The 26,282-nt window shown below is 36.9% G+C and overlaps 1 long non-coding RNA gene across 1 annotated transcript; it reads right to left on the bottom strand.

The window, feature by feature from the left end:
- Positions 1-5,326, bottom strand: LOC141513935 (uncharacterized). Its single transcript, XR_012475911.1, has 2 exons — positions 5,182-5,326; positions 1-2,042 (listed from the first exon to the last, which is right to left on the bottom strand). It is a non-coding gene; the product is annotated as an uncharacterized LOC141513935 (long non-coding RNA).
- Between the last annotated feature and the right edge of the window lie 20,956 nt (positions 5,327-26,282).

Here is a 26,282-nt window from a genome sequence, read left to right as displayed (position 1 = left end):
TGGATAATAAATATTTATATTGGTGCTGAACGAGGAGTGCGATGAATAAGAGACATGGTATCTGCCTTGATGTTGATCAAGGCAGTCTTCATTAGGGATATTAAAAACCGTATCAAGCAGGGGCCAAAAATACAAAGGAGAAATAATATGGCAACAGGACCTATCCAGCTGAATAACCACTGTAAAAATTGTAAATGCTTGAGATAATTAGCAATATTAAAGGCAGCAGTTTGATGATTTGAAAAATCAGTCGAAATATTTCTCAGTTCTTGAAGCAATAAGGCTAACTGATGAATGTCTGATGAAGCATTATGAGATAGTAGTGCACCCTGTAATGCAGCCCGTATCCGAAGCCAAGAACCAACAAAAGAAGAGTTGGTAAGATTTACCTGTAATGGAGTGACACACAATGGTTTATATCTATAGTGACAAGGAATTTGGGTTATCAATTCATGGTAAGCAAGCTCATTCCCAATGTAAACTACTACAGGGGCCAAAGCATCTATTTCCTTTTGAAGTGCCCAATTTATATGATTTTGGGTGGTCCACATGGATGATTGCTGGGTCAAGAAGTTCTGCAATACAGATGCCAAATATCCTTGTCGTTGGTAAAGATCCTGAATTTGGAATTCCCCATAAAGTGAGAAAGCAAAATTTATGATATTGAAAGCAAGATCAATCACCTCACACTTTTGCAATGGAATTGAAGGAAGATTCCCACGAAGTTCATTCCACAACTCATCTATAGGATGTTGTGCCCATGGTTGTTTAGCTTTTACCGGTACAAGTTGATATTTTTGGCGTTTCAGGATAAATATTGCACGACCATGATGCCAAGAAGTTAAAGTGTCAGTGAGTATGGCATTAGGACAAGAAATACGGTAAGGTTGAAGACCTGCGTGTTGTTGATCATGTTTTTCAATGGATGCGTTTTTGGTATGACAAAGGAGGAAAGCATAGTCGGGAGGTGCACGAGTCTCAGCTATGAATCGATAACATAACTTGTCAGTATGTCCTTGAGTATCATGGCAGGTCGAATTCAAATTGCCAAAAATAGTACGCCATGTCCCAAATGTAAAATCTGAGCAGGATGTACCTTGTTTACAGGGGAATATGCGGATGGAAGCATTTATTGGTGCAAATGGTAGACCCAATCGCCACAAATGTGGATGGGCAGTCCCCAGGGGAAAGGCAACTGGTGCAGGAGCTGCTATTTGTTTGTATTTCTTCGTAGAGGAGATATCATCCCAAAATCGTAGGTGCACAGAAGAATCGTATATTGTAGGGCCACATGTTGGAACCCCAGTAGAGCAAGCATGTATCGGAACCCAGGTATCTCCATCTCCTTCAGGGCAGGCAGCGAAAGACACTGTACCATTATAATAAGAGGCAAGCTGCATGTATGCCTGTGATGTTTCTTGGGTGCAATTCAGGGAATGTGGGATGGATAACATGGTTACGTTTAGACGGGTGATATGATTCTTCAGTTCTTGTGTATGATGAAAAAAGGAAGAAAAAAGTTTACTTTCTAATTTGATACATGTGTTATCTAAGCTTGTATCATCCGAGAGTATGGTGTCTGTATAAAGACATATCGGTGGATTAGAAGCATATACTGTAAAATTGTACTTAGTTATCTCAGTTTCCTGTACGTTCTGTATATCTCGGTGTTCAGTGTCCCCTACTAGCTTGGTGGCATTCCCTTTTATCTTAAATGGAGGTGTCGTGGCATGCCATCCTAAAGCTTTAAGAGCTGGCGGGTCCACTACCAACCCCCAGAACCATGCACCTTGTTGATCTTCCTGCACTCTATGTGCCTCAGTAAGATTATACCATTTACTGTTGAGAGCTTGTGTCCCGGGTAGCAGACTCAGGGCAAGGAGGGCAAGAGTTAAGGTCTTCATTCTCTTTTCTTTCCTTGGGTGTCGCCGTCCTCTCCATCTCCGTCTTCTCTTCGTTATTTTTATCTTCTCCGAGGTCTCTGACCCACTTGGTTGGAGCCCAAACTGGTTTCTCCTTTTCTTTGCCATCCGGATTTGGATCTGGTTGAATACAAAGATACCCTCGTCCATTTATAATTACCGAGCCTGGGCCATGCCATTGGCCATCTGGGCTTTTCCACAGTACTCGGTTGCCTATTGGGCAGGGAGAGGGATGGCTAGTTGCGCGTGTGTGGAGTGTTTGTGAAGTTCCTGCGAAAAAAGGCAAAGCTGGGGAGGTACCATCATCTCTCAATTGAAGAAAATTCATGGTGTATATGGCCTGTGCTAATTGTGTATATATAAGGCAGCCACGACCACTGACTCCCCCTTTTTGTTTAATGAGGAGGGTTTTAAGGGTGCGGTTAGCACGTTCAACTATGGCCTGACCAGTGGGATTGTATGGAATTCCAGTTTTGTGTAAAATGGAAAATTCTTGACAAAAGTTTGCAAATGCCTTGGAAGAATATGCAGGGCCATTATCTGTTTTTATGGCTGTAGGAACTCCACAAGTGGAAAAACAGGTTAAAAGATGTGCTATCAGCCCATTCAGGGATAGAGTCAGTAAAATAACAAAGAGCACCTTCAGAAGCACAAATATTTAAAACAGGATATTTTCCAAACATACAAAGACAACGATCAGACATAGCTAGGAATAAATTGGCCAGCATCGTAAATTTACAAGGGATGCTTCTTTTACTTCTCTGGAAATATTGCCATTCTAGGACACCTTGCTTTTGATAGAGACAACCAATATGTGACCTTTGATTTAAAATGGTAGCAAATATAGGTTGCTCAGGATCAAATTGAACTATAGACTCATGACACCTGGACAAAATCTGTGTCATGGCCTCTTTGGCTTGTGGGGTCCAATACCGGGATGAGGTCAATGTGGAATCTCCTTTCAGGATATCATAAAGAGGATACATCAAATCATCAGGAATAGGAACTGTAGAACGTATCCATTGTATGGAACCAATAAGTTTCTGGAAATCATTAAGGGTACTACATTTCTCTAAATTCACCTTTGGGGGTATTCTAGATGCCCTCCCTTCACTAAGGGTGTGACCAAGGTATTGATAAGGGCTAGTATCTTGTATCTTATGAGGAGCCACTTGAAGCCCATATTTACTCAAGGAAAGGGGCATTTCTTTTGTTAATTCTTCTAGCTCCGTGGCTTGCTTAGTAGCCATGAGAACAAGGCAGCAGTGCCCAAGTGAGCCTTGGGGAGCCATTGCACAACCCACATTCATATGTGAAGATGGAGAATGTGGGCTAGGGTCCTGGAATAGCCCTGCCCAAGGTCATGAGCCGGGTGAGGGCAACTTACTCTCCTCTGGAGAATTGAAGCTCCCTCTCCTTGAAGGGAACTACAGTCAAGGACAGAGCATCTCTGGGCACAAATGACCAAATCTTCTCAGGAAGAAAAACAAATGCTGAGGGGCAGGCTGAAGCACTTACAGGGTTTCTTTCTGCAGACTCAGGAGATGGGCTGAATGGGAGCTCTCCTCTATTGTACTGACCAAGTGGCCTGCACTGACCCCAGGGGAGCAGATCCTGGATGGTGGGGGCAGGGGGGGCTCTAAAGACTTCACTCTTCTCACCCTGCTGAGTTGGGAAACTCAGGACTGTGGTTGCTAATTTTCCTTTGAAGTCCTCAGTTATCAGGAGGAGTAAACGTTTAACTATGCAGATTCTGAAGCATATCCTCAGACTGGACTGAAGGTTTCCCAGTGACAATAGCTGCAACATATGCTTGGCACATAGTTGGACTATTGGCCATTCCCTGAGGTAATACAGTAAACTGATACCTGATTGACAGGCTTTGAAATTTTTTTTTTTTGAAGGTACCGAGAATGCAAATTTATCCCTATCCTCAGGGTGAAGGGGAATGCTATAAAAACAATCCTTAATATCTATTATCTTTATAACAAATTCTCTAGGTATAAAGGCAGGAGAAGGAAGACCCGTCTGTAGCGGGCCCATAGGGACCATTCTTTTATTCACCGCCCGTAAGTCAATAAGCATTCTCCAGGTGCCAGCTTTCTTTTTTTTTTTTTTTTTTATTACAAATACTGGAGAATTATAAGGGCTGGTGGTAGGCTCAATTCTGTGTTGTAACAATAATTCCTTAACTATATCTTTTAATGCGGTGAGCTTCTCCATAGAAAGGGGCCACTGTTCCACCCACACAGGGTTATCACTCCTCCAAGTAATCTTTGGGCAGCTCACCATAACAGTAGCCCCTAGGAGTTTGTTGCCAAATGTTCAGGGGTGGTAAGATACAATTGTAACTGATGTAACAAATCTCTACCCCACAGGGCAGAGCCTAGTCCCGTAATCTTTAAGGGACGAATAAAACCACTTTGTCCTTCATAACTCCATCTTAAATGACGCTCTGCTTTTCTAGCCCCTTGGTGGCCTCCCACCCCCAAAATAGGGGTGGTAGATGACATAAGTGGCCTAAACATTTCCTCCTTTCTCAATGTTTGCTGCGCCACAGTCCTGGGTCTTAATTTCTGCTGCGCCACAACCCTGATTCTAACTTCCTCCATATTCTTCCTAGCTCTTGCTCTGTCCTCCAAATAGCTACTTCCTCCTTCTTCTTCCCCAACTCCATATTTATTATGTTTCTTATAAGTTTCTCTAAGTTCTGCCCAAGGATAAATCGGAGGAGGATTATTACAACCCTCCTCCTCAGAAGATTCTCCTAATGATTCTCCCACTTGTGTGCCAATTGTTTCTCGCCCACAGGGACGAGGACCCCCCTGTAACATTGTATTTATGAGAGAATAAAAGGAGAAGTCCTGGTCAGTTAGGATTCCAGGGCATGACTCATCAAAAGAAGCCAACTGTTGCCCAACTGTCTCCCAGTTCTCTTTGGTAATCCCTGAATGTTCTAACCAAGGGGAGAACCCCCACACCTTATCTACAAATTCATGGCACTGCTTAATATGTGGCTTAAATTGATGCCGCTTGCCTAATTTATATAACTGACAAGCTAGAACTGCCTTTTCTTCGGGTCTAATCAGGGAAAAACCCATTCCCTGCCCCATAACTTCGTCCCAGATTAATCTCAAGTTAATCTGAGGCTGTCCAGCTCTTCTCCCTGTTAAGGGAGGCCAGGCGGAAATTCCCTTGGTCCCTGTTCGGGGCGCCAGCTGCTCTGGGACCTATCCCGAGCCTTCGCCTGGATACATACCTTTCCCCGGTCTTCGCACGTCATGGACCCATCGGTCTTCGGAGGCACGGACCCTCCTTTGGGGAAGGAGGGCAATAACTGGACAGAACACCCGGTTGCAGTCTAACAAGCAGGTCTTTATTCCTTACATAGCAGCGAAAAAAGCCTCTCCTCCTCCCCAGTCCCCTCCCTTATCTAGTCTTCTGTTCCTCCCCCGAGCTCCTCCCCCGAGCTCCTCCCCTGTTCCTCCCTCATGGGCGGAGCCACTCCTGTTACTGGGGCGTTCCCAGCACCCATGTGGGCGGGTTCACACCCCCAGGCGTCTCCTAACCCATAGGTGGCCAAGGTCCAGAGCTGGGTCCAGAGCATCCAACCTTTTACCTTTACTCTATATGTATCTCTTTGCTTCAAATGAGTTTCTTGTAAGCAGCATATTGTAGGATTGTGGTTTTTAATCCACTCTGCTATGTGCTTACATTTTAAGGGAGAGTTCATCCCATTCACATTCAAAGTTATGATTACTAATTCTTTATTGCCCTCTGTGCTATCTTCTCTGTTTGTATTTCCCCCCTTCCCCCCTTATCCATATTCCCCAATATTTTGTTTCTGAATACCACCCCCTTCAGTGTGTTTGCCCTCCTATATCACCCCCTCCCCTTTCTTTCCCCTTTCCCCTTTCCCTTTTGCCTTCCCTTCCTTTTGTTAGTTCCCCTTTTCCCCCACTCCCCTTCCCTTTCTCCATCCCCCCTCCCCTTTTCCCCTTTTAATACTTGAAATGTTAGATGTTTTATGAGCTAACTGAGTATGTGTAGGTTGACTTTAAGCCAAGTCTGATGAGAAGAAGATTCAGGTGTTTCTCATCTGCTCCCTTCCCCCCCCCATTACCATAGGTTTTTTGGTACCTCTTAGAGTAATGATATTTACCCCATTCAATCCCCTCCCTCCTCCCATCTCTTTCCTGTCCCCCCTTTTTAAGGAGGTAGTGTTTTCTTAGATCATTCTATCTGAGTCATAGAAAATTCTGAGTGTCACTTCTAGTTAAGTATATTCTATCTAATAGAGTTAAAATTCTTTAGAGTTATTAGAGTTTTTCTCCCAAGTGGGGTCAAAGCCAGTTACATCCCATTAGATAGCAGTCTCATGGATAGATCATGAATGTCCATCATTTCTGGCTAGGTATATTCTCTCTGTTAGAGTTACAGTTCTCAAGATTTATGAGAATCCTTTTCCCCATGCTGGGATGTAGCCAGTTTCAACTTACTAGATAGCATTTTCTTTCTTTTACTGCCCCCCCCCCTTTTTTTTACCTTTTCATGTGTCTCTTGAACCTCCTGTTTGATGTCCAAATTTTCTATTTAGCTCTGGTCTTTTCATCAGGAATTTTTGGAATTCTTCCATTTCGTTAAATGTACATCATTTTCCCTGGAAGAGAAGGCTCAGCTTTGCGGGATAGTAGATTCTTGACTGCATTCCAAGCTCCCTTGCTCTTCGAAATATCTTGTTCCAGGCCCTTTGATCCCTTAATGTTGATGCAACCAGGTCCTGCATGATCCTTAGTGTGGCTCCTTGATATTTAAATTGTTTCTTTCTGGCTGCTTGCAGGATTTTCTCTTTTATCTGATAGTTCTGGAATTTGGCCACACCATTCCTTGGTGTTTTCATTTTAGGATTTTTTTCTAGATAGGATTGATATATTCTTTCAATACCTACTTTGCCCTCCTGTTCCATGATATCAGGGCAGTTTTCCATCACTAGATCCAGTAATATTAAGTCCAGGCTTTTTTTCTCTTCAATGTTTTCAGGAAGTCCTATAATTCTCAGGTTGCCCCTACTCAATCTATTCTCGAGGTCAGTGGTTTTGTTGTTGAGGTATTTTACATTTTCTTCTATTTTTTCTATTTTTTAAACATTTTGTTAAACTGGCTCTTGCTGTCTCATGGAGTCATTAGTTTCTGCAGACTCCATTCTTTTTCTTAGGGAGGAGTTTTCTTCATTAATCTTTTGCAATTCCTTTTCCAATTGGTCAATTCTACTTTTGAAAGAGCTTTCCATTTAACCAATTGAGGTTTTGAGAGAATTATTTTCTTTTTGCTTTTGTCCAATTGAGGATCTGAGAGAATTATTCTCATTTTGTATTTGTCCAATTGATGATCTGAGAGATTTATTCTCCTTTTGTAGTTGTCCAATTGTACTTTCTAAGGATTTGTTTTCTTGTTGCAAGATATTAATTGTCTCTCCCAAATTTTCGAGTTGATTTTTAAGCTCCTTCCTTATTTCTTCAAGGAAATATTTCTGTGCTGAAGACCAGATTGTATTCTCCTCAGAGGCTCTAGGTCTTTCTGACTTAGGGTCTTTCCCTTCCAAGAACTTTTCTATGGATCCACCTTTCTGCTGATCCTTCTTCATTTTGTTAAGACCTTGAGTTGGGGAGGGGCTGGTTCACAGGGGCTTGGGATCACTAGAGGCTTTTCTCACTGAGTGCAATTTCTCTGGCTGCCATTAGGAGTGTCTGTGACCTTGGTTGAGGCCTTCTCCCTTTGCTTGAAGGGAGGAGTTGGAGCAATTGAATTCTTTTGCCTTCAATCAATGGTGCTCTTTTCCCTGGCCTGAGGTCATTTGTCAGCTGGGCTGGTTCTGCTCCCTGGGCCTGAGGCAGAAGTAGTCTGCATTTGTTTTTTCCAGAAAGAAGTCTCAGCTGAAATGGAGGTGTGGACTCTGAGTTCCTCAGACTAGAGGAGCCCAGGGATGGTGTCCACAGCTCTCCTGCACTGGAACTCTCCCCCCAGCCCTGTCCACAAGCTCCAGAGGGACAGCACCAATACCAGTGCCTCTGCTCCTTAGTTGACTCAAGTCCCTGCCATCTAGCCCCACCTCTGATCCAGCAGGTCTGGTTCTTGGGCCCTCAGACTCCCTGACTCCAATTCAGCTGCTAATCTGGCTGATCAGGGCTGATCCTCCCTCTGAGCCCAGACTCACCTGCCTGAATTCGTCCAGTGCTGCTGAGGGAGACAAATCCTTAGGTAGATGTTCTTTTTTCCTGGCTTTTCTTTCTGGGTTTTGTGGGTTGGATTTCTGTTAAGAGGTTTAATTCTTATGATAGATGAGGAAAGATCAGGAGACTTTAGAACTGTGCCTGTCTTCTCTCCACCATCTTGGCTGGAAGTCGAAGTGATGAATTTTAAGTGAAATCTCTTATATATGTATGAAATAACATATTCTTTATTGCAAACACATTAGAGAACAACAATTTTTTCCCTAAACTGTAATAGGTAATATTGGTACATAGGGTGAACCCCTTTGGGACTATGATTGTTTTTGTTTGAAGGTTTGACTGTAGGTATTGTTGTCTATGAATCATGAAATCAATAATCCATCATTCAGAAGAACTAACACATGCTAATGCCATATGTAGGCAACTCAGAGGGAATGTAATCATAAACTATTAAACATGGAGTTCAACTCTAGGAAAAGGTCAGAGGGATGATCTTTAGTCTCAGTCCAAGGTAATTCCCTTCTGGCTCAATTTCCTCCATTGTGTTCCTTTGGAAAGTAGTGTTTCCCACCTAATTATTCTGGAGTCTCTCTATGAGGTAGAGTATTTTGTTACCTTGTGATAGGTTATCAACTGTGACTATTACCTAAAGTTAAACAGATCTAAGGACCTTTGATCCTAGGGTATAAGTGTTAACACCAATTAATTTGAAATTGTTTTAATCATGCCCCAGCTTTTTCCCTCTTTATTAATTTTTGTCATGAAGAGCATTTAGCCAATACTGAAAAGAGAAATGCTACCTAGTTAGGGTAACTACTACAAGATATATCCTGGAAACATTGATTCAACCACCAATTACTAAAGTCATACAATGCTATATTGTTATCCACACTTCCCTGTATTGTTGTTCTGCTTTGTTGCTATTGCCATATGTATAATACCAGCTCCTAACAGGTTGATCTCTGGATTAATTTTATTATAGAAAAATTGTGTGACTGCAGAAGGTCTCCCCAGGATCCATCCCTAGGTTGGAGTCCTGACTTTTCTCCTTTCTGATCCTGTTGCTCATCGGACTCCTGATTATTCTTGTTAGATTTTTTTTTTTAGCACTTGTCTGTTCAAACCCCTTGTTGATCTGCCTCCTGTAGGCTCCAGCTAGTGACTGGAGTTGGATACATCAGTGATCCCCAGATGCTGCCTCAATCATCTCCTGAATGCAAATTGATTCCCCAAAAACTTTATGCTTATTTTCACCTTGAAGCAGCTCCAGAAGATGATTCTTCCACCTCTGTTCTGCTATCTTCCAAATTAAAAAAATGAGGAATGAAGGGGTGGATTGAAGTGATTTAATTGAACTCTGAAATGAGAAGATTAACTGTGATATTATAGCACCTGATTTTATGTAGAAAGAAGCTCCAGACAAAGAAATACTGGCATAGATCTGTTTTTGTAAACTGGCCCAAGCACATGAACCCATCCTTGTTCCCTATCTCTAAGGCCTCTTCCTCCCCTTCTGTTCAGGAAAAACTCCTGCCTTGAGAACTTTGCAAAAGGAAAATTTACTAGTCTACTTGGCTAAGGTAAAAAATTTTCTTTATAAGCAGTCATTTTTTCCCCCCTAGTAAATTAAGTAGGTTCTAACTTACTTGACTCTGCTTTGACTTTTTAGGTGACAATAAAAAGCTTTGGCTGAAAGAGGTTCTTGTCTTTCTAAGTTCTTTCATAATTTTGTAAAAGCTAGGTAGGGGGGTCCCTAGATGCTTTCTAGGCCTTTTTCCAAAGAGAAAGCTAAAGTTTCTCTCCTCAACAACCAGTCCATTAGAGAACCCTGCCACCAATGAATGCTAAAAATTATTTTACTGAGTCAGTCTCTAACCTTGGAAAAATAGAGCAGACCAAAGACAGAATTCCAGTAAACAGGTAGAGATTTGATGAATTCTTCTCATTGAAAGGAACCAATTTGCAAATCATGATCATAAGGGAGAAGGGAAGGGGAAGGTGGATAATAAAACAATCATTTTGGGACCTTGAATGATCCCTGGATAGGCTCAACATGCAGGCCAATAACAAGAATGACATCAACCCTGTCCATCCATGTAGGACAAACACAGGTGTTCTCAAGTCCTGCAGGGATGGCTAAGCTGATTGTAAAATCTTGAGGGTACCCCATTATTCTGTTTGGTTATAGAATATCTTATACTGCTTCACTTCACTTAACAGAGGGAAAATACAGGACTTATCATGACTGACAGTTGACTCCTGGTACTTTGTTTTCATTGTTTTCCCAGGCCTAGAGTCTTCTTGTCAAATAGATTTCCAGAAAATGAATGATTATTGTTAAATTCAGTATACATAACATAGTAATATAAAAATCATCATTCCCTTTATGATGTGAATATTCCTGGTGTAATTTCTGTTTTCAGACCCCAATATAAACTGGGATGGATTGGGATGTGAAATGAGAACCTTCTTATAAGTCATCTCTAATAGGAGACTTAAGGAATATCCTAAGTAACTGCATGCTAACCTCTCTCCAATACTGTAGTTGAATCTTAGGTATATAGCACTACTCTTTCCCTGAAAAGAACAATATTCTTGGTTGGCTCACCAATCCTTAAGAAGATGGTAATGAATGACTTGCCAGGCAGGATTCCTATCATGACAGCCCTTCTGGCCCCCTTTGCCCAGTTCATCCCTGGTTGGCACCAATATCTTCCAAAATGCTGCTATTTCTGGGAATGAAAGCTTGTTAAATTGATTACTGCTCATCACATACATCCTTTATTGTTGTAGAGATAGAGGTAGAGGATGCACAGTGGATGGAGAACTAGACCTGAATTCAGAGAATACTAAATTAAATTTAGTCTCAGACTCTTACTAACTGTGTGACCCTTGGCAAGTCACTTAACCTTGATTGCCACACGTCTAGTACTAAGTATTTATAGAGTGATTCTACATAAATATTCATTCTTATTCCTAATAATAGCCTTCCCTATGGCAGGCATGGAGGGTGCATGGAGAAACAAATGGTACTGAAGGTCAAAACTCTGTGAATGGCACAATCTCTTGTTGCCTAGGAGGTGTTGATTTTCCAAAGGGGGGAGCAATAGGCACACACTTATGTATACCAAATCAATATAAAGAGAATTCATAGATTTATATAAAAATTGTTCAATATAAATTAGTTTGGAAGAGAGGGTGCCACTACTTTGGCAATTAGAAGAGTTTTCATGGAAGATGTGAGACTTCAGATGGTCTTGAAGTCTAGATATTATTTTGATTAGACTGAAGAGAGGGAGAAGAGAGAGAAGACAAAGTTATGGAGGTGAGAACATGTATGATGTACCTGATGTATTCAGTGAAGAAGCAGCCTAGAGTACAGAAAACATAGATGATGGGAGACAGAAGATCTACCTGAAGGTACTAGGCAGGGGATGAGTATGGAAAATCTGTCCTTCTCTGGGTTGAGAAGAGGTGGGTTTCCTGTCTCTGTGTGTGTGTGTGTGTGTGTGTGTGTGTGTGTGTGTGTGTGTGTGTGTACCCTCTAGAATTAAGGAAGGAGAGGGGATGGAAGATGGAGGGAGAAAGTGTAAAGTGTGCAACAAGACCCTCAGGACTATATTAAGATACCTTGAAAATGAATATGGGCTGTCTCTAAGGAGGCTATCCAAGAGAGACTTCAGAGACTTCATCTCTGACATGCTATGCTGGTAAACCATTCTCTTCTCTTTCAGGACACCCAGGAAGCTGAATCATTAGTGCTCCTGTCACATCCCCTTCTCCTCATTTCCAAATCCCTGTAGGCTTTCCTGGTCCTTGCTGAAATATGGCTCTATCAGAAGCTGAGCAGCAGAATTTCATGCTTATCCCTGAGGCTCAATACAGTTGAATCAAAGCTCCTCTTCCCTTTGTTCTCTGTTAGTTCCTCTTTATAAATTGATTCCTTACAATTTACAAAGTAATTGCATAGTTACTTTCTGATATGATTATGAAATAGATAGGGCATGTAGAATATACTATTTTACAGATAAGTATACTTATCAATGCAAGGATGTTGCCAAAGGGTTTTCAATGAAAGTTTAAGGACTAGAATCTGGGTCTTTCTGGAATTATTGAGGGTTGGCTGTGGTATTATGGAGGGCCTCAAGGAGCATGTAGGGCAGATAAATAGGAAGCAATGGGACTTTAGAAAGCAGGTGAGACCATGTTGTGAGGTGCACTTTTTTTTTGTTTTTTTTGCAAGGTAAATAGGGTTAAGTGCCTTGCCTAAGGCCACACAACTAGGTAATTATTAAGTTTCTGAGACTGGATTTGAAATCAGGTACTCCTGACTCCAGGGTGAGTGCTCTATCCACTGTGCCACCCAGCTGCCCCTTGTGAGGTGTACTATTGAAAGAACTGAACTCCTGAATATTCTGAAAACTGACTTTAAAACCCTTTGCTACATTTTTCAGACTTGCTCTGATTGAGTTAATAATCAGTTGGACAAACCATGATCCATGACCTCATTCACACAATAATACGTATTAAAAGTGTCACTGTTTTATACACAAAGATATAGGCAATAATACATTGTAAATAAGGAGAAGGAATCAAATAGGAAAGTCATTCTCTATCCTCACCCAACCACCCAACTCATTACCCCTGACCCCCAATATTGACTGCATTCCAAGGTCATATTACCAAAGAATGTCCGAGGAAGAAGGAACCTTGGAGTAAATTTATTCTATCTCTTTTTTTTTTTTTGTAGCTAGGTCACTCCATGGATTCCTAGAACACTGGATTTGGAGGGAGGAAAATATGAGTTTTCAACTCTCCTTAGACACTGACAAGCTCCATGATCCTAGGTAAATACTTAAAGTTTCTGAACCTCAGGTTACATTATCTTCCAGGTGAGGATGTGAGGATATGATGTAAAGCTGAATGATGGTGCTTTGAAAGAAATTTTAAAAATGTAAAATGCTGTATAAATATTAGCCTATGCTATTATTTTACAATGGGAGAAACTGAGACTTTGAGAGGAGAAAAGGTCACACAGTTGACTAATGGCATAGTTGGATCTAGAACCTGTGTTCTAGCCTGACTCCTAACTCATATTCTTTAAATTTCTTTGTCTCTGTCTCTCTGTCTTTTTGCTATTGATATGTTTAATTATGTTGTGTTTTTCTAATATTGAACTATCATTGCCTACCTGGTATAAATCCTACCTGAACATGGTTTATTATCCTAGTAATAACTTGCTGTAATCTCACTGCTAAAGTCTTATTTAAGATTTTTTTTGCATAAATGTTCATTAGGGAGATTGGTCTATAATTTTCTTTGTTTTTGTTCTTCCAGGTTTAGGTATCAGCACCATGTTGTTGTCATCAAAAGAATTTTCCAGAACTCCTACTTCTCCTATTATTTCATAGTTTATGTAAAATAGGAATTAATTGTTTCTTAAATGTTTAGTAGAATTCACTGGTAGAATTCATCTAGACCTGGAGATTTTTCTTAGAGAGTTTATTGATGGTTTCTTCAATTTCTTTTTCTGAAATGGTGTTGTTTAAACCTGCTATTTCCTCATCTGTTAATGTGGGCAGTTTATATTTTTGTAAATATTCATCCATTTCATGCAGGTTATCAAATTTATTGGCATACAGTTTAGCAAAGTAGCACCAAATTATCTCTTTAATTTCCTCCTTTTAGGTGGTTAGTTCACCTTTTTTTCATTTTTGGTACTGATAATTTGGTTGTCTTCTTTTTTTTTTTTGTTAAAATCAGATTAACCAAAGGTTTATATAATTTGTTGGTTTTTTCATAAAACCATCTCTTAGCTTTATTTATTAGCTCAATGGTTTTTTCTTTCAATTTTTTAATCTGTCCTTTGATTTTCAGAATTTCTAATTTGATATTTAATTGGAAATCTTTGATTTGTTCTTTTTCTAGTTTTTTTAAGTTGCATACCCAATTTGTTGATCTTCTCTTTCTCTATTTTATTCATATAAGCATTTAGAGATATAAATTTTCCCCTCAAAACTGCCTTTACTGCATCCCATGAATTTTACTATGATATCTAATTATTATCATTTTGGGATATAATTATTTATTATTCCTATGAATTGTTGTTTGATCTGCTCATTATTTAAAGTTAAGTTATTTAGTTTTCAAGTAGTTTTTGGTTTATCTTCCCATGACCCTTTATTATATGCAATTTTTATTTTTTTATTTTTATTTTTTTAAATTAATTTTTATTAAAGATATTATTTGAGTTTTACAATTCCCCCCATCTTGCTTCCCTCCCCCCCCCCCCAGAAAGTACTCTGTCAGTCTTTACTTTGTTTCCATGTTGTACCTTGATCCAAATTGGGTGTGATGAGAGAGAAATCATATCCTTAAAGAAGAGGAGAGAAGTCTAAGAGGTGACAAGATCAGACAATAAGATATCTGTTTTTTCCTAAATTAAAGGGAATAGTCCTTGAACTTTGTTCAAACTCCATAGCTCCTTATCTGGATACAGCTGGCACTCTCCTTTGCACACAGCCCAAAATTGTTCCTGATTGTTGCACTGAGCAAGTCCTTCAAGGTTGAACATCACTCCCATGTTGCTGTTACGGTATACAGTGTTTTTCTGGTTATATGTAATTTTTATTTCAACATGGTCTGAGAAATATGCATTTATTATTTATGCCTTTCTGCATTTGATTATAAGCATTTTATACCCTAGTACATGGTCATTTTTGGTATAGGTGCCATGTACTGCCAAGAAAAAGGTATATTCCTTTTTATCTCCATTCAGTTTTCTCCAGAGGGCTATCATATCTCAGTTTTCTACAGTTTTATTCACCTTCTGAACTTCCTTCTTTTTTTATTTTGTGGCTAGATTTATCTAGTTCCAAGAGAGACAGGTTGGTGTCTCCTATTATTAAAGTTTTGCTGTATATGTCTCTTGGTAATTCACTCAACTTTTCCTTGAGGAAGGTGGATGCTAAACCACTAGGTGTACATATGTTTAATAATGATATAACTTCATCATCTATGGTGTCTTTTAAGAAGATGTAGTTTTAGGTGGCTAGGTGGTGCAGTAGATAGAACACCAGCCCTGGAGTCAGGAGTACCTGAGTTCAAATCCAGCCTCAGACACTTAATAATTGCCTAGCTGTGTGGCCTTGGGCAAGCCACTTAACCCCACTGCCTTGCAAAAAAAAAAACCAAACTTAAAAAAAGGTGTAGTTTCCTTCTTGTTCATTTGTGTTTAACATGTTTACATATCAGTCATTTTGTGCATGAGGAATCAGTACTCAGGGAAAAGAAATAAAACTATGAGGTAGGAAGTTAAAACATAAGAGAAGTTTCTAAAAAAGTGAATACAATATCCATTCATATTGGGTATTTTTTTCCCCTCTAAATCTGGATGGTCTCATCCTTAACAGGTTATCCTACATCTCTGAAGTGTTGAGAAGAGCTGCATCCTCTATAGTTGATCAACTCACAATGTTATTATCAATTGTACAATGTCTTCTTTGTTTTACTCCCTTTCCTTAGCATCAGTTCATGTGCTTCTTTCCATGATTCTCTAAGTTGAACTATTCATGGTTTCTTCTAGAACAATGGTGCTCCATACCATTCATATACCATAAATTGTTCAGTCATTTCTCAATCGATTGGTCTCTACTCAATTTCCAATTCTTTGCCATTACAAAAGGAGTTGCTATAAATATTTTTGAACAGGTGGAACTTTTCCCATTTTTTTATTTCTTCTGGATATAGTTCTATTATTGATATGATCAGTTTTATTGTCCTTTGAGTATAGTTCCACATTGCTCTCTGGATTGGACTAGTTCACAGCTCCACCAACAGTGCATTAATATCCCAGTCCTTCCACAACCTTTCCAACATTGGTCATTTTTCCTTTTTTTGTCATTTAAGCCAACCTGATAGGTGTGAGGGGTTACCATATAATTATTTTAATTAGCATTTCTCTAATCTGTAATGATTTGGAACATTTTTTCAGATACATATTTTTGTAATTTTAATTTCTTCATTTAAAACTGCCTGTTCATATGCTTTGATAATTTATCAGTTGGGGAATAATTTGTAACCTTATGAATTTGATTCAATTCTCTGTGTATTTGAGAAATGAGTCCTTTATCAGAGTCACAAACAGTGAAAAATGTTTCCCAGCTTTCTGTTTTCCTTGTAATCTTGGCTGAATTAGTTTTATTAGTTGAAAAACTTTTAAATTTAATATAGTAAAAAATCATCCATTTTACAATTTATCATGTACTCTATATCTTTTTTAGTCATAAATTTCTTCCCTTTCCATAGATCCAACAGATAGAGTATTTCTTCATCTCTTAATTTGTCTATGGAATCACCCTTTATATCTAAATCCTGTACCCATTTTTTACCTTATTTTGGTAAGGGGTGTGAGTTATGAGTCTAAACCTAGTTTTTTTCCATACTATTTTTCAGTTTTCCCAGCAGTTTTTGTCAAATAGTGAGTTCTCATTTCAGATGCTATTGTCTTTGGGTTTGTCAAACAATAGATTACTATCATCATTTACTACTTTTTCTTTTATACTTACTCTATTCCATTGATCCATTACTCTATTTCTTAACCAGTATCAAGAATTTTTGATAACTGCCCCTTTATAGTATAGTTTTAGATATGGTATAGCTAGGCCATTTTTCTTTGCATTTTTTTTCCCATCAATACCCTTCACATTCTTGATCTTTGTTGCTCAAGATGAATATTGTTACTATTTTTTCCTAGATCTGTAACATAGTTTTTCGTATGATACTGGATAAGTAATTTAATTTGGGTAGAAATGTCATTCTTATTATATTAACTCATACCAGCCATGAACAATTGACTTCCAGGGTGAAGCCAAGATGCCAGCATGAAAGTGACACTCTCCCATGATTTTTGCTTACACAGTGTTAAATGAGGATATTAAAGTTACAAATCCCACCAAAAAAAAGAAGAAAGCAAGTTCTCAACTTTAGACATTATTGAGTCTCTTTGGTGAAAATCTGTCCCTTCCTGGGGCAAAAAGAGAAGTATAACCCAGTCAAATGGGAGAGAGGGAAAGCCAGAATGAGGCCCAGGTTCTGGCAGGTAGACAGCTGCCCAGGGCCTGGCTCAACTAGATATCAGTCCATATCCTAGGTCAACTAGATAGCAGACCAGCAGGGAGAGTCCCAATCCCAGACAAAGTCCGAACCCTGGGAAACTGGGGCAACAGATATGACTAGGTAGGGAAAAAACCACTGCATAGGTAAAACCTGGACGTAAAGAAGAAAACAAACCTCTTCAATAAGCTACACCTGGGCTGCATAGGCAAGCAATAAGCCAGGGACAGATCCCAGCCCCAGCACAAAAAGCTCAGACTATACTCCCTATACTCTAGAGGCAAAGTTCAACTATCAAAATGATCAAAAATTTAAAAAAGTGCTAACCATAAAAAAAGCTACTATTCAAATGGAGGTGATAAAAATGCCATCTCAGAAGAAGAAAGCAGTCACATATTACCTACATGGGAAGTCTCAAAGGGTTGTATGAATTGAACTCAAGTCCAAAACCTCATCAAAGAATTTTTAAAAAATTTTAAAAATCAAAGAAGAGAGGAAGAAGAAAAATGGAAAAAAATGAGAACCATGCAGGAGAATTATGAAAAATTGACCAAATAAATAAATTCCTTTAAAAGTAAAAATAACCAATTGGAAAAAGAATGTAACTCATCAACAAAATAAAATGGACTAACTGGAAAGGGAGTACAACTCATAAAAAAGTAGAATTAACCAAATGGAAAAGGAAACACAAAGACTAACTGAATAAAATAAAACCCTAAAACTTAGAAATGAACAAAGTGAAATGAATGACTCTATGAGACCAAGATTCCATTAAATAAAATCAAAAGACTGAAAAAATTGAAGAAAATGTAAATACCTTTTAGGAAAAGCAAACAACTGGAAAATAGTTCTAGGAGAGATAATTCATGAATTATTGGTTTCCCCTAAAGCCCAGATCAAAAAAAAAAGATGTTGAAAAATAACTTTCAGGAAATTCTCATGGAAAATTGTCCTAATACACTAGATCATGAAGCATAATAGTCCTTGAAAAATACACAGAACACTTTTAAAAAGAGACCCCAGAGTTAAACCTCCAAGGAATTTCATAGTCAAATTCAAGAATTCTCAAGTAAAGGAGAGAATACTGCAAGCATCCAAAAAGAAATAATTTAAATACAAAGGGTGCAGAATCAGAATGACACAGGACTTATCAACTTCAACATTAAAAATGGGGGAGCCTGGAATATGATATTTTGGAGTGCAAAGGACCTTGGATTACTACCAAGAATTAACTACCCTTCAAATTCTGTCATTGGAAAAGATGGATTTAAAATGAAATCGAGGACTTCCAAAATTTTCTGCTAAAATAACCAGAACTGAACAGAAAATTTGATCTTCAAATACAAGACTCAAGAAATACACCAAAAGATAGATGGAAAGGTGGGGGAAAAAACACCTCTAGTCAAGAACATTAAACTATATACATCCCTTCCAGGGAAAATAATCCTTATAATGCTTGAGAATTATACTTCTCTTAGGATAGTTAAAGGGTTGAATATAGTTGAAGGGATTATATTTAGATGATATGGGTTCAAATAAGACATGAAACAATGTTGATTATGAGGGTGGAATTTCCTAAAGAAACTGAGGAAGGGAGAATACTTAGATTGTATATACATAGTTAAATCATGAAGTGACCTCACTTTACTAGATACTTTTCTTAAAGTTGGTTGTACTACAATAGAGAAGGGGGGGGTTGGAGGGTACTTAAAAGGGGTAGACATAAAAAAGATCATGAAGTTATTTATCCATTATCCAATTAACAAGGGTTATAGTGCTATGGTTGGAGCGCTAAGTGGACAGAAGGAGAGAGTGTACCCAATACTTTGGTTGAGTAAGTTTGTAAGGTTATGGTTGGAGTACTACAGAGACAGAGAAAGTGCATGCTTAGAGGCATTAAACATGAAAAGATCATGAGAAGATTTTGCATTACATGATGTTTTGGCTACAGTTGGAAGGAGTGTGCTTGGGTGGGGAGGATGTATAAATGGTTCATAAAATAAATCATAAAATAAAATAAAAATCATGCTTTGCATGATGCTTTGGTTTATGAGGAATGTGTGTCCATAGAAGGTATAAAGGGAATATATTTAGTGACTATGAGGCAATGCTGTTTATCAATCAATCAATCAATCAATCAATCAATTAGACTTTGAGAATGGTGCTTGTATCAGGACGTATAAAAGGAGTATATTTTGACAGAGGGATTGTAGGTACAAGATAGGATTTAAAACAATAAAGACATAAAAAGGACTTTACTTCAGTAGAAGTAAAAAAATCAGAGGTAGCAATCCTGATCTCAGATAAAGCAAAAGCAATGAACATATATCATTATTAAGCATATATGCACCAAGTGGTACACCAAATTCTTAGAGGAAAAGTTGAACAAATTATGAGACATAGACAGCAAAACTATAGTAGTGGGAGACCTCAACCTCCCTCTCTCAGAATTGGATAAATCTTACCACAAAATAAACAAGAATGAAGTTAAGATGAGCAAAATCTTAGAAAACTTAGATATGATAGACCTCTGGAGAAAACTGAATGGAATTAGAAAGGAACATACCTTTTTTTTTTGCAGGACATGGAACCTATACCAGACCATGTAATAGGGCATAAAAACCTTACAATCCAATGCAGAAAGGCAGAAATAATAAATGCAAGATCATGATGCAATAAAAATCACATGTAATAAGGGGTCATGGAAAGATGAACAAAAAAGTAATTTGAAATTAAATAACCTAATTTTAAAGAATGACTATCAAACAGCAAATTGCAGTAATAGCCATTTTATCCAAGACAATGACAACAATGAGAAATTATCCCAAAATTTATGGGATGCAGTCAAAGCAGTTTTTAGGGGAAATTTTATATCTCTAAATTCTTAAATGACCAAAATAAAGAAAGTGTGGAGATCTCAAAAAATTGAGTATTCAACTAAAAAAGTTGGAAAAAGAACAAATTAAAGATCCTCAATTAAACACCAAATTAGAAATTCTGAAATTCAAAGGAGAGATTAATAGAATTGAAAACAAGAAAACTCCTGATCTAATAAATAAAGCTGAGTTGATTTTATGAACACCAATAAAATAGATAAATATTTGGTTAATTTGATTTAAAAAAGAAAGAAGAATATCAAATTACCAATATAAAAAATGAAAAGTGTGAACTCACCATTGTTAAGGAGGCAATTAAAACAATCATTTGGAGCTATTTTGCCCAATTGTATTCTAGTAAATTTGACAACCTGAGTGAAATGGATGAATATTTACAAAAATATAACCAACCTAGATTAACAGAAGAGGAAATAAAATATTTAAATAGCACCATTTCAGAAAAAGAAATTGAAGGAGCCAACAATAAACTCCCTAAGAAAAAGTCTCCATGTTCAGTTGGATTTACAAGTGAATTCTGCAAACATTTAAGGAACACTTAATTCCAATTCTACATAAATTATTTTTAAAAATAGGAGTTCTGTCAAATTCCTTTTATGACACCAGTATAGTGCTGATACCTAAATCAGGAAGAGCCCAAGCAAAGAAAATGATAAATCAATCTACCTAATGAGCATTGATACAAAAATATTAAATAAAATTTTAGCAAAGAGATTATGAGTTATTATAGGATAAAACACCATAATCAGGTAGGATTTATACCAAATTGACATAGATGATTCAATATTAGCAAAACCTTCAACATAATTGAATGTATCAATAACTAAACCAAGAAAAATCATATCATTAACTCAATAGATGCTGAAAAATCCTTTGACAAAATACAACATCTATTCCTATTAAAAACGCTAGGAATAAATGGAGTTTTCCTTAAAATAATAAGCAGTATCTATTTTAAACAACCAATGAAGATTATATGTAGTGGGAATAAACTAGGAGTATTTCCAATAAGATCAGGGTCAAACAAGGATGATCATTATCACCACTCCTATTCAATATAATATTAGAAATGTTATCTTTTAAAAAAAATTTTTTTTGTAAGGCAATGGGTTAAGTGGCTTGCCCAAGGCCATGCAGTTAGGTAATTATTAAGTGTCTGAGGCTGGATTTGAACTCAGGTACTCCTGACTCCAGGGCCGGTGCTCTATCACTGAGCCACCTAGCTGCCTCCCCAGAAATATTATCTTTAGGAAAAAGAATTAGAATTGACAATGAGAAAACAAAACTTTCACTCTCTGCAGATGATATGATGACATACTTAGAGAACCTAGGAAATCATCTAAGAAAACTACTTGAAACATTTAACAGCTTCAGCAAATAACAGGATATAAAATAAACCCACATAAATCATCAGCATTTCTATATATGAACAACAAAAGCCGAAGGGCAAGAGATAATAAGAGAAGTTCCTCTTAAATTAACTATAGACAACATAAAATACTTGGGAATTCCCTCTCAAGACAAACTCAGAAACTGTATGAACATAATCACAAAATGCTTTTCACACAAATAAAGTCAGATCTAAACAATTGGAAAAACCATCATTTTTTGCAAAATTTGACTGAAATAATTAAACGCCCCCAAATTTACAGGATCTAATTTAAATTCACAGAAATTCCTAGCATTTCTATAGTTATAATACCAAAAAAAGTTGACAAGAAGAGATAGAGAAATTCCATCTAAAATTAAACAGAATGGATAAAGTACTTGGGAGTCTATCTTACCAGATTCTCACAAGAACTCTAGGAATAGAACAACAAATCATTGCTTAAAGAAACAAAAGTGGATCTAAGTAATTAAAAATATTAATTGATTATGGGTAGATCTAGTCAATATAACAAAAATATTAGTATTTTCTAAATTAATTTACTCATTCCATTTCATTCTAATCAATCAAAGGATTACTTTATAGAACAAGAAAAAAATAACAATTCATATGGAAGCAAAAAAAAATGTGTCAAGATTCTGAAGGAAAAGGTAATGAAAATATGTGGGGAACAAGGGGCCTGTCAGTATTAGGTCTCTAACTATATGTCAAAGCAGTAATTCTCAAAACAATTTTGAATTGGCTAAAAATATGGAAAGGTAACCAGCAATAAACAGAGTTGAAATTCTGGCCAAGTAACTCTAGTTCCAAATCAGTCAACATTATTAAGTAACTATCATGTGCCTGAAGCTGCCCACTGTACCACTCTGTCTTCTGATTCTTCTCTTTATGGATGGCATTATGATAAAGTCCTGTAACTTTATATAATCTCTTGAATAAATGCATAATTTCTCAAAATTGGCCTCAGAGTCTATCCATAGAAATAGCTAGGTAGTACAGTGAAAAGAGTACCAGACCTTGAGTCAAGAAGCTCTGGTTCCAATTTGGTCTTAACCACTTAGCTGTGTGAGGCTGGGCAAGTCATTCAACCCTATGTACCTTGGTTTTCTCATCTGTAAAAATGAACTAGAGAAGGAAATGGTCAATGACTATTAGGTATCTTTGCCAAGAAATCCCCAGGTGGATTATGGAGAGTCTGAGATGACTGAAAAGCAACTGAACAACCAAAAACTCCAACAAACAACAAACAGCAAATCCAGGATACCTACTCATGCAATGTTAAGAAAAATTCAGGAAGTCTCCCAGGCATGGTTTAGGATTTTTGCAGTGAATTGAGGGCAGAATATAGGTAAGAGTTATCCAGGATAAGCAGCCATGAGTTACATTGTTGTAGAGAATACTCACATTGATGAGATTGAGTTGAATATATCACTGTACAAAGAAGATGAATAATTATTGTAAAATAAAGTTGATCTTTCTCGTATTCTGATAGATGTTTCCTCATCTCCTACTGTGATTGCTATCAGTAGACAGCCTTGTAGCAAAAATGGGTAAATCTAGAAAGAGATTGTTAACACAATTCCCCATTTTCATACCTTCATATTTACTGGCAATCTCTCTATATCTGGTCAGGCTTTTCATAATCAAGAATAGCATGAAGAGACCATTCTTTTAGAAAAGTGTACCTCACATTTATCTGACATACTTCCAATCTCTAAGTGATTTTTTTCTAGTTTTTCTCATTGACCACTGACTTTCCTTAAGTTACACTCTCCTTCCTGTGGTACCTATGATTTTATTGCTATAGGAATGATGAGGTGTATGGCCTCAGAAACTGGTGAGGAACTTTCTTTTTTAAAAAAAAATGCATTGTCCTTTTATTAATGTTTTTCCCAATTATATGTAAAGAGAATTTACAACATTCATTTTTATTGAAATTTTATTTTTCCAATTACAATCAATACTAATTTTCCAGCATTCATCCATTTGCAAGTTTATGAGTTCCACATTTTCTACCACTCTCCCTTCCCATTCCCCTCCCTATACACAGAGATGCATAGATACAGTGAAACAGTCTGGTAAAAGTTGTACATGTACATTCCTGTTTAACATATTAGTCATGTTGTGAAAGAGGAATTAAAACTAAGGGAAAAGAAAAACCTTGAAAGAGAAATGAAAACCATAAAAGAAATTTTAAAAAAGTGAACATGGGGGCAGCTAGGTGGCACAATGGATAGAGCATCGGCTTTGGAGTCAGGACGACTTGAGTTCAAATGTGACCTCAGACACTTAATAATTACCATCGGTGTGACCTTGGGCAAGTCACTTAACCTCATTACCTTAAAAAAACCAAAACAAATGGGGAATTGTGTTACCAATCTCTTTCCAGAGTTACACATTTTTGCTACAAGGCTGTCTACTGATAGCAATCACAGTAGGAGATGAGGAAACATCTATCAGAATACGAGAAAGATCAACTTTATTTTACAATAATTATTCATCTTTGCACAGTGATGGAACATAGATATGAATCAGGACAACTGGAGATCTTTCTGGATGCGAAGTAATCAGATTAAATGACTTGTCCAAGATCACACAGCTAGTAAGTGTCAAGTTTATGAGATTGAATTTGGAGTCCTCCTGACTCCAAAGTCAGTACACTATCCACTGCTCTACTTAGTTGCCCAATTGCATGTAAGGATAGCTTTCAACATTCAGTTTTTGCAAACCTACTTTTCCACTTCCCATTGACAGTATTAAGATATAAGTTATACATGTACATGTTAAATATATTTCCATATTAGTCATGTTGGGAAAGAAGAATCAGAAGAAAAAGGGGAAAAAACTAGAAGAAAGAAAAATTTAAAACAAATTTTAAGAAGTGAAAATAGTTTGCTTTGGTCTGCATTCAGATTCTATTGCTCTTTCTCTGTTATTTTCTATGATATTTTCCAGAACAAGTCTTTTAGAATTGTCTTTGATTTCATAAAAAGAATCTGTCTGAACTATTTCACTACTTTTTCAAACAGTTCACATATATATATATATATATATATTATATGTATATATAATTAGAATAAATTATTCTTTAAATGTGGTAAAATTCCTTGAAAATCCATCTTAAAAAATCTGGAGATTTTTTTCTTAGGGAGTTATTGAAGATTTGTTCAATTTTTTTCCCTAAAATGGTATTTTTCAATGTTTTTATTTTCTCTTCTGTTAATATGAGAAATTTTATATTTTTGTAAGTATTCATCCATTTCTCTTAGATTGTCAGATTTACTGGAATATAATTGGACAAAATATCTCCAAATTATTAACTTAATTTCCTCCTCAATGTTGGTGAATTAGCCCTATTAATTTTTGATACTGACAATTTGAGTTTTCTGTTCTTTTTTTGAATCAGATTAACCAAAATTTTGTCTATTTTGTTGAATTTTTTTCTCACAAACTCAAATCTTAATTTTATTTATTGGTTCAATAGCTTTCTTAGTTTCAATTTTAATAATCTTTCCTTTGACTTAATATTTAATTGAGGATTTAGATTTGTTCTTTTTTTTTAGCTTTTTAGTTGCTTGCCCAATTTAGTGATCTCCTCTTTTTCCTATTCATGTAAGCATTTAGAGATTAAAAAAAAAATTTCCCTAATAATTATTTTGATTGCATCCAACAACCCTTGGAATTTTGTTTCATTATTTTCATTGTCTTGGACAAAATTATTGATTATTTTTTATTTGCTGTTTATTTATTATTTATTATTTGCTGTTTGAACCACACATTCTTTAAAATTAGATTATTTCATTTTCTTTTTTTTTCTTTTTTTTTGCAAGGCAATGGTGTTAAGTTACTTGCCCAAGGTCACACAGCTAGGTAATTATTAAGTGCCTGAGTCTGAATTTGAACTCAGGTACTCCTGACTCCAGGGCCAGTGCTCTATCTACTGTACCACCTAGCCACTCCAATTAGTTCATTTTCAATTAATTTTTAGTTTATCATTTCCTGTAAAATTACATGTAATTTTTAATGAAAAATGATCTGAAAAGAAAAGATTTAATATTTCTGCCTTTCTGTATTTGATTGTGAGGTTTTAATGCCCTAATACATAGTCACATTTATGTAGGTGCCATGTACTACTGAGAAAAAAAAAAGATATATTCCTTTTATCCCCATTTAATTTTCTCCAGGGGTATAACATATCTAACTTTTCTAAAATTTCATTCATTTTCTTAACTTCTTTCTTATTAATTTTGTGGTTAGATTTATCTCAGTCTGACAGAGAGAGAGAGAGAGAGAGAGAGAGAGAGAGAGAGAGAGAGAGAGAGAGAGATATTGAAGTCCCCCACCATCTATAGTTTTCCTGTCTATGTCTTTTTGTAATTCATTTAACTTCTCTAAGAATTTGGATGTTATATCACTTGCTGCATATATAACATTGACATTATGTCATTGTCTATGGGAACTTTTAGGAAAATGTAGCTTTCCCCCTCCTTATTTCTTTTAATTAAGTCAATTTTTGCTTTTTTGCTTTGTCTGAGATCAGGATTGCTATCCCTGATATTTTTTACTTCAGTTGAAGCTTAATATATTCTGTTCCAACCTTCCTTTACTCTTTGTGTAGCTCTCCAAAAGTGTTTCTTGTAAACAACATATTGTAGTATTCTTATTTTTTAATATTTTCCTTATTTATTTTTTCAACTACATGCAATGATAGTTTTCAATAGTTTTCATTTTTTAG

This window comes from Macrotis lagotis, chromosome 2 (genome assembly GCF_037893015.1).
Source record: "Macrotis lagotis isolate mMagLag1 chromosome 2, bilby.v1.9.chrom.fasta, whole genome shotgun sequence".
Taxonomy (NCBI): Eukaryota; Metazoa; Chordata; class Mammalia; order Peramelemorphia; family Peramelidae; genus Macrotis; species Macrotis lagotis.
This window is presented reverse-complemented; position numbering and strand designations above follow the sequence as displayed.